Below are 9,040 nucleotides of genomic sequence, written 5' to 3' on the forward strand. Positions count from 1 at the left end.
ATATTAGACTCACTACTTTAAAACTATTTTGAGAGACAAAAAGAAATATTTCAAAATGACAAAAAGGTTAATCCATTAGAAATATATAAGAGTATAACAACTTTAAGCCTATGAACCTAACAATAAGTAAATAATAAAAGTATGTGAATCAAAATTTGGGAAATTGAAAGAGAAATAGAAAATTTAACATTAGCTGGGGAGTTAAATAACCGGCTCCAATAATAGAAAATACAAGCTAGTCTGAGGAGCAACACAGTATTAGAAGACTTGCATAGCACTATCAAGCACTTGGATCTAACAGACATCTGCAGAACACTTCCCCAAGCACAGAAGAATACACGTTCTTCTCAAACACACATGGAACATTTATCATGATAGACCTACATAAACAGTAGGATGCATTGTTGCTATCAGAAATGCAAGTTATTTTGATGAGTGGTCAAAGCATTAACATATTGTTTTACAAATCTTTTTTTTATTTAATGATAATAATAATGTCATTTTTACTGAAATAAATGGTTTTAAGCACCTTAGAAACAACTTTTCTGCAGAAGTATTGTAAAACGTGAAGGGCTGCGCATCTTTGGAGCTATGTGTGGTTACCCAAAAAACACACCTGTGCTGGCAAAAACTGACAATGCCATTCAGCTCTGGCAACAATTAGGACTGTGTGTGTTGAATACAGATGCTCCTTGGAAGCGAACTATGGTAACACTCTCCTGCTTCCAAGTAGATTAGATCCATTTCTCACAGCTGTTGGAAACACAAATTATTGAGTGAGGAAAAAAAATGTATTTGTATGTGATACCCAGCTGGCTTTTTTTTAGTAGACCATAAAGTATGGAAGCAATAAATCTTAATACCACCCTCCAAGTAACAACTACAGTACAGCAACACTAACACCACAAAACTGCCACAATAACCACTGGATCATAAGCAACATCTATAGCCAGTATTTACTTACTTGTATTTTGCTTTTTCAGTGAAGCTCATTTATTATAGTCTGTTGGTGATAGTTGTTGCCTTTTGAATTCACATGGTTGCTGTCGGCTTTTTGAAAGGATGGTATTATGACACACAAACACTCATACACACACACTTGAGAGACCTGACACTGTAGTGAAGGTAATGTTTAAGGTGTCATGGATCCAATGAGTGGAAGTTTATTCTTTACTCTCTCATGTAAAATCCAGAATAGGTTTCTGGTGCGTGTATAGTTCTTCCCCAAGCAGCCATTCGAGGACACCTGTTCCTTCTATCTTGGAATGATTTATGACGCCCATAGAGGCATGCTTGTCACATTCTGTGAGTGGATAAAGAAAGATCCTGGAAAACCTTGGGTATGGAGCCTTGTGGGCTAAAACTGAACATGTTACCGAGTACTGTACTTCACATCTACTCACATTCACTGGCTTAAACTTGGTCAATTCGGTAGCCACATCTAACTTCCAGTGGTCATGCCACTGTGTGCCCAGGAAGAAAATGACAGGGATTAAGTGAACAGCTAACCTGTCTGCCATACCTAGTTCTCATTCTTCCCTCTCCCTGACCAATAGTGTGATTTTGAACAAAACCCTCAGTCTGCACTGGTTTTGGTTTCTTCAGTTACATATTCAGAGACATGGGCTGCATGACCACATCAGGCCTCATTTAACCCCAAGGTTCAGTGCTAAATAAACCAAGTTTAATAATTGTTTACTGCAAAGGCATATGGGAGTGCTGGCCCCCAAACACAGAGATAATGATCACAAGTTTACATATAACTTAGTCTTGAAAACTTTAGTTTGCAATTAAAAGAGAGGAAAGAGAAGCAGAATTTTAATTTTTGTAGCAGGGCTGATAGCAAGTCCCATGTTTGGTTTGGCACAGCTGAGTGGATGTCTGAGAGACCTGGTGAAGTTTGGAGAGCATCCCCCCAAAAAAATCCAATATAAAACACAAGCCATCCCAGCCCCTATTTTTCCAGAATGTATTTGTAAATAACTCAGTTTCTGTGAGAACTGCCTTGATTTTCTGAGGCTTTGGCACACAAGTCATGTTTGTAGAGAATCTGCCTTTGATCTACAAGGGGCCACACTACACCAGCCACTGTCTTCTTACCCAGAACCAACCGGAATGTTGTGCTCAGCTGGCTGGAAATAACATGTTGACTTTAGCTAGTGTATCTAGAAAGTGAAAGGGGTGTTGGTAAAAATAGGCACCATCTTACAATAATCATTTATAGACTTCATTAACAAGTTAGGCATCAGGAGGCATTTCCCAAATACATGCCGGGTTGTGAGAAACCTTCATCCTGTTTAACGGCTTGTGCTTGTGAGTCCCCAGGCTAAACAGTGTGTTCAGCACACAACCCAAACAGACACAAACAAAATAGATTTGTTAAATAATACATATCTTATAGTCACTGATTCATAAAAGAACAAAACATTAGGACAATTTTAAAGAAATGATTCATAAAACACTACCGTGTTAAAATATGCCATGAATTTTAAGATGTCACTCAAGAACTACCAGTCATGCTGAGTCCTATGTGACTGGCTCTATACTTGCCTGTCAGTCAGAGAAAGGCTGCAGATCCACAAAAATCTCCTCCCGTCTAAGATATCTGGGTGCAGCAGACACAGTGCACTCCAGAAGCAACAGACTTACTCTTATTTGGATATTAGGAGGTAGAACCCATTGTTTCAGATTGGCCACAGCACATGTAGTCATGGGAGAACATGATGTGGGTGAATTAACTTGAGTGGGCAATAATTTCAATTCACTTTCTAAATGGAAAAGAAGATACTAAAGAGAATTTGAGTTGCTGTCTTTCTAGTAGAGTGGGCTTTTCTGGATTCCTGGAAGCACATCATGGTGGCCATATACAACGAAGTTGGTCACCTATTCTGTTGTCACATTTATCTTATTTGGGTGAAAAAGGCCATTGGTTAGATATTTATTTGATAAATTGATTAATTAGTTTATTACCAACTTTTTTATAAAAATGATTTAACAAGCTAACACAAATACTTTTAATATAATAATATAAAATAACACCTAAAATTGATAAATGGGCAACTAGACTAACAAAAGTTAAAGGCAGAATATATGTATATAAAATTGCACTCTGAGTCTCCACTATAGGAGTATTAGCCATGTTAATTTTGAAAAAGAAAAAACAATGGCTTAACTTTCCATCTTAAATGCAACGGGAACTCTTTGCTCTCACCAGCTTTCCCAGGGCTTCTGTGATTCCATCTCTGTCCCATTTCCTTCCCTTAAACTGATTCCTGCATCTGTGAATTATTTTTCCTGGAGTTGGAGGTGCCTCAAGCCCCATGATTCACTAGAAGAACCCCCAGAACTCAAAAACTGTTATACTTACAATTACGGTTTATTGTAGGTAAAGGATATAGAGTAAGATCACCACAGAGAAAAGAGACATGGGTGATAACAACAAGAAGTATTGTTATCTGTTATCGCAGAATTACGTATTGTCTTTGTTTTTCAGGCTCACTGTGTTGCATCACCATTCTTCTCATATGACTTTACAATGTCCCAGGGAGACTAAGACTAATAGAATGATGTCTATTATGGATGAGAAAACCGAAATGTCAAATCGTTCACTTAAAAGTCCCTAGTCAGTAATGAAAGTGAGAATAAAAGCCATATTTACTCAGTGCTAGATCATAAGAGTTATTTATTTAATAGTAAAATAGTTTGGTAACCCCTAGGAACCAAATATTGCACTAGATACGGGGGGTAAGGGAAAAATCTGATTCAGCCCAGCAAAAAATTCAGTCATGAAAATTGATGTGAAGGACTATAATAAGATTTACGCTATAATGTCAGTATATGCTTAATTATTACTTATTTAGTTATTACTTCAACAGAAGTATGCTGAGGACCTACAATTTGCCAGTTGTACTGCTAGTGTGGACAACAGAGTATAAAGTATAAAACGTGTGATCCCTGATTCCAGACCTATCAGTCTGGAGAAAAAAAGACATATAAGAACACAAATACTTTATTTTTATTATCATTATCATACAGCACTGTGAAGGAGAAGTGTACGACACTGTGGGAACACAGGAGACATTTGTTACTACTGGTGACAGAACCACAGTATTGATGCTAGTATTACTTTCTTCTATCTTAATACAATTTCTGAAAGAAGCCAACAAAAGAACAAGACAGTGAACTAGCTTAAGGATCTAAGGACCACCTGACCTGTGGCGGCACAGTGTATAAAGCATTGACTTTATATACCAGAACACTGAGGTTGCCAGTTCAAAACCTCTAGCTTGCCTTCTCAAGGCATGTAATATAGGAGTTGATGCTTCCTGCTCCACCCTCTTTGTCTCTCCCTATCTTTGTCTCTTTCTCTTTCTTCCCCTTCTTTAAAATAAATTAATTTTTAAAATATTAAAAAAAAGGACTCTAAAGACCTGAGCACGTATTACCATCTGATTTACTTTAGACAAAGCATTCACTATAGATGGGCTGTGAGGTTTCTGGGGTTTTTTTCTAGTATTAACTTTTCATTTGCTTCCTGAAAGTCTACTTTTTTTTTTTTTTCTAAGTGAGAGCGAAACAGACAGGGACAGACAGGCTGAAAGAGAGGAAGATGAGAAGCTTCAATTCTTCACTGCAGCATCTTAGTTGTTCATTAATTGCTTTCTTATATGTGCCTCGACTGGGGGGCTACAGCAGAGCAAGTGACCCCTTGCTCAATCCAGTGACCTTGGGCTCAAGCCACTGACCATGTGTTCATGTCTATGATCCCATGCTCAAGCCAGTGACCCCTTGCTCAAGCTGGTGAGCCCGTGCTCAAGCTGGATGAGCTCGCTCGTGCCAGCAACCTTGAGGTTTAAAATCTGGGCCTCAGCATCCCAGGCCGATGCTCTATCCACTGTGGCACCACTTGGTTAGGTGAAAGTCTACTTCTTAAACATTCAAGCATTTGAAAGAAAATATGTGAATTCATTTGAATAATTATAAACCTTACACCACAAATCATCCCTAATAAACTTTTGAAAGTGGGAGGAAGATGATGCCCTAAAGCATATATAGATAAACTCTCCAACTTGTAGAGCACTCCTTGGTACATACTTTAGCTTAGTAAAATTGCTAATTTTATAAATAAACTATTTCTGCCTTTATTTGTGATGTTACCATAGGGAATGACTTCATAGGTCTGACTTCCACTCTGAAAATGGACGTGTGAAAGGCAAGCGTGCTGTGAAGAGGGCACATCTCTCCAAGTTCTAACCCATCTTTCCACCATGCAAGAGGAGCTACAAGCCTGACTCTTATTCTTTACTGACTGCACTGTCCTTATGTCTTGCAAACATTAAGAATATAGTATCGGCTATAGCTAGCCAGTTGTTAAGTGATGCTATGCTAAGAGACTAGCAGGCCCTTGATGATAATGCATTAACGGCTGAAGTTCTTTGTAGTGGGTAGTCACCCAAAAACCATGAACTGCTGGATGACTGTTTTCACCCCATCCAATATCATGCTTAGTTCTTTTCAATCCAGAACTATGTTTGTAATAATTTTTTTTCTTCTGGCCTTGAAGGAATATTGAAAGTGTTGTAGTCAAACCTTTATCTTTGGTATATAGAACAATCAGATTATATATACCATTCACTATTCCTATTTTTTCTTACCATAGTTTAGATACATGTTTTCTGTGTTGGTCGTTAATTCCTTCAGCAAAATGGGTTAGTCCATTTTGCACTTACGAGTGTTATGGAGATCAGTGGTTCTCAAACTTCAGCAGGGAGCAGAATCACCTGAAGACTGCTTAAGTGGCATTGAGACCCACTGCTCTAGACTATCTTCTGCTGGGTGTGGACTGCATCACCAGCGAGGTCTGGTGGGGACTGTCCACTCCACTGCCTGTTACATAATCAGAGCACAGCGCTACGTGGATTACCTGCCATCAGACTTCTCTCACAGTTTCATCAAGGAGCACAGAACAGGTGTTGAAGAGCACCAAAGCATTAAAATAAAAACCAATATCTTTTCTTGTAATTACCTTTTAAATCTTGAAATAAAACAAAATGAATTTCTTGGCTTTTACTTAGATTACACTGATGGAACAGAAGAAAAATTAATATTCATTTGTGGGCACTAATGTGTCCCTTAACCAAACAAGCCTCTCACCGATATGGCCAGTTTTGATTGACTTATAATGCTGTTTTAAATTACTGATATTCTAAATTTAAGATTTTTCTAAAAGAGTCTACCACAAATTTTAAATAATAATAAAAAAAACACCTCAAATTGCTTAACCTAAATGGCATTAATAAATCAACCACACACCCTATTCAAAAATGTGTGAACTCAGGAGCTCAGAGCCTGCATTGTAGTGTAATGAAGTAATGTTAAAAAACACAAACAACTCCACCCATCTCATTCCTCCTCCTTAGCTTCTGCCTTAGCCTACAGGTGGCTTGCCAGCAGCATAGGAACCAATTACCAAAAAGTATTCTAAACAAGACAGGATCTTGGAAAAAGAGCTGATAGGAAATTATTCCAGCACAGGTCCCTCTGAGAGATGCATGTTCACACAAAAAAAGAATATGCATATGTTATTTTTCTTATGTATTTTGATATATACTTTTAATATTCACTTTTATAACATCATAATTAACTTTCAAGTAATTATTTATATTTCAATTAATAACAACTATAATTAAAATTAGTGTTTATTTTTATAGGTTCTGAATAATATGAGCCATGAGAACAAAAAGAATATTCAACCTATAAATTTGACATTTAATTTTTTATAAAACCTTTTTATAGATTCAGATTTTTTTTATAAATAAATTTTTATTAATTTTAATGGGGTGACATCAATAAATCAGGGTACATATGTTCAAAGAAAACATGTCCAGGTTATCTTGTCATTCAATTATGTTGCATATCCATCACCCAAAGTCAGATTGTCCTCCGTCACCTATCTAGTTTTTTTTGTGCCCCACCCCTCCCCCTTCCCCTCTCCCTCCTTCCCTCCCATGCCCACTTCCTCCTCACCCCTGGTAACCACCACACTCTTGTCCATGTCTCTTAGTCTCGTTTTTATGTACCACCAATGTATGGTATCATGCAGTTCTTGTTTTTTTTCTGATTTACTTATTTCACTCCATATAATATTATCAAGATCCCACCATTTTGTTGTAAATGATCTGATGTCATCATTTCTTATGGCTGAGTAGTATTCCATAGTGTATATGTGCCACATCTTCTTTTTTTTTTTGCATTTTATTTTATTTTTTATTTTATTTTTATTAATTTTAATGCAGTGACATTGATAAATCAGGGTACATATGTTCTGAGAAAACATCTCCTGATTATTTTGACCTTTGATTATGCTGCATACCCCTCACTCAAAGTCAAATCGTCCTCCATCACCTTCTATCTGGTTTTCTTTGTGCCCTTACCCTACCCCCACTCCCTCCCTCTCCTTCCTTGCTCTTTCCCCACTCCTCCACCCCACTCCCTGTTACCATCACATCTTGTCCATGTCTCTGAGTCTCATTTTTATGTCCCATCTATGCATTGGTTCATATAGTTCTTAGTTTTTTTCTGATTTACTTATTTCACTCCGTATAATGTTATCAAGGTCCATCCATGTTATTGTAAATGATCCGATGTCATCATTTCTTATGGCTGAGTAGTATTCCATAGTATATATGTACCAAAGCTTTTTAATCCACTCGTCCTCTGCAAGACTCTTGGGCTGTTTCCAGATCTTCGCTATTGTGAACAATGCTGCTATAAACATGGGGGTACATTTCTCCTTCTGGAACCATTCTATGGTGTCCTTGGGGTATATTCCTAAAAGTGGGATGGCTGGGTCAAAAGGCAGTTAGATTTTCAGGGTTTTTTTTGTTTTTTTTTTTTATAATAATTTTATTTTTTTAATGGGGTGACATCAATAAATCAGGATACATATATTCAAAGATAACAAGTCCAGGTTATCTTGTCGTTCAATTATGTTGCATACCCATCACCCAAAGTCAGATTGTCCTCTGTCACCTTCTATCTTGTTTTCTTTGTGCCCTTCCCCCTCCCCCTTTCCCTCTCCCATTCCTCCCTCCCCCCCGTAACCACCACACTCTTATCAATGTCTCTTAGTTTCACTTTTATGTCCCACCTACGTATGGAATAATGCAGTTCCTGGTTTTTTCTGATTTACTTATTTCGCTTCGTATCATGTTATCAAGATCCCACCATTTTGCTGTAAATGTTCCGATGTCATCATTTCTTATGGCTGAGTAGTATTCCATAGTGTATATGTGCCACATCTTCTTTATCCAGTCATCTATTGACGGGCTTTTTGGTTGTTTCCATGTCCTGGCCACTGTGAACAATGCTTCAATAAACATGGGGCTGCATGTGTCTTTACGTATCAATGTTTCTGAGTTTTGGGGGTATATACCCAGTAGACGGATTGCTGGGTCATAAGGTAGTTCTATTTTCAGTTTTTTGAGGAACCACCATACTTTCTTCCATAATGGTTGTACTACTTTACATTCCCACCAACAGTGTATGAGGGTTCCTTTTTCTCCACAGCCTCTCCAACATTTGCTATTACCTGTCTTGCTAATAATAGCTATCGATTTTCAGTTTTCTGAGGAATCTCCATACTGTTTTCCACAGAGGCTGCACCAGTCTGCATTCCCACCAGCAGTGCAGGAGGGTTCCCTTTTCTCCACATACTCGCCAGCACTTATTCTGTGTTGTTTTGTTGATGAGCGCCATTCTAACCGGTGTGAGGTGACATCTCATTGTGGTTTTAATTTGCATTTCTCTAATGATTAATGATGTTGAGCATTTTTTCATATGCCTATTGGCCATCCGTATATCCTCTTTGGAGAAGTGTCTATTCATTTCTTTTGCCCATTTTTTGATTGGATTGTTTATCTTCCTGGTGTTGAGATTTACAAGTTCTTTATAAATTTTGGTTATTAACCCCTTATCAGACATACTGTCAAATATGTTCTCCCATTGTGTAGTTTGTCTTTTTATTCTGTTCTTATTGTCT

The sequence above is a fragment of the Saccopteryx leptura genome, chromosome 1 (genome assembly GCF_036850995.1).
Source record: "Saccopteryx leptura isolate mSacLep1 chromosome 1, mSacLep1_pri_phased_curated, whole genome shotgun sequence".
Classification (NCBI taxonomy): domain Eukaryota; kingdom Metazoa; phylum Chordata; class Mammalia; order Chiroptera; family Emballonuridae; genus Saccopteryx; species Saccopteryx leptura.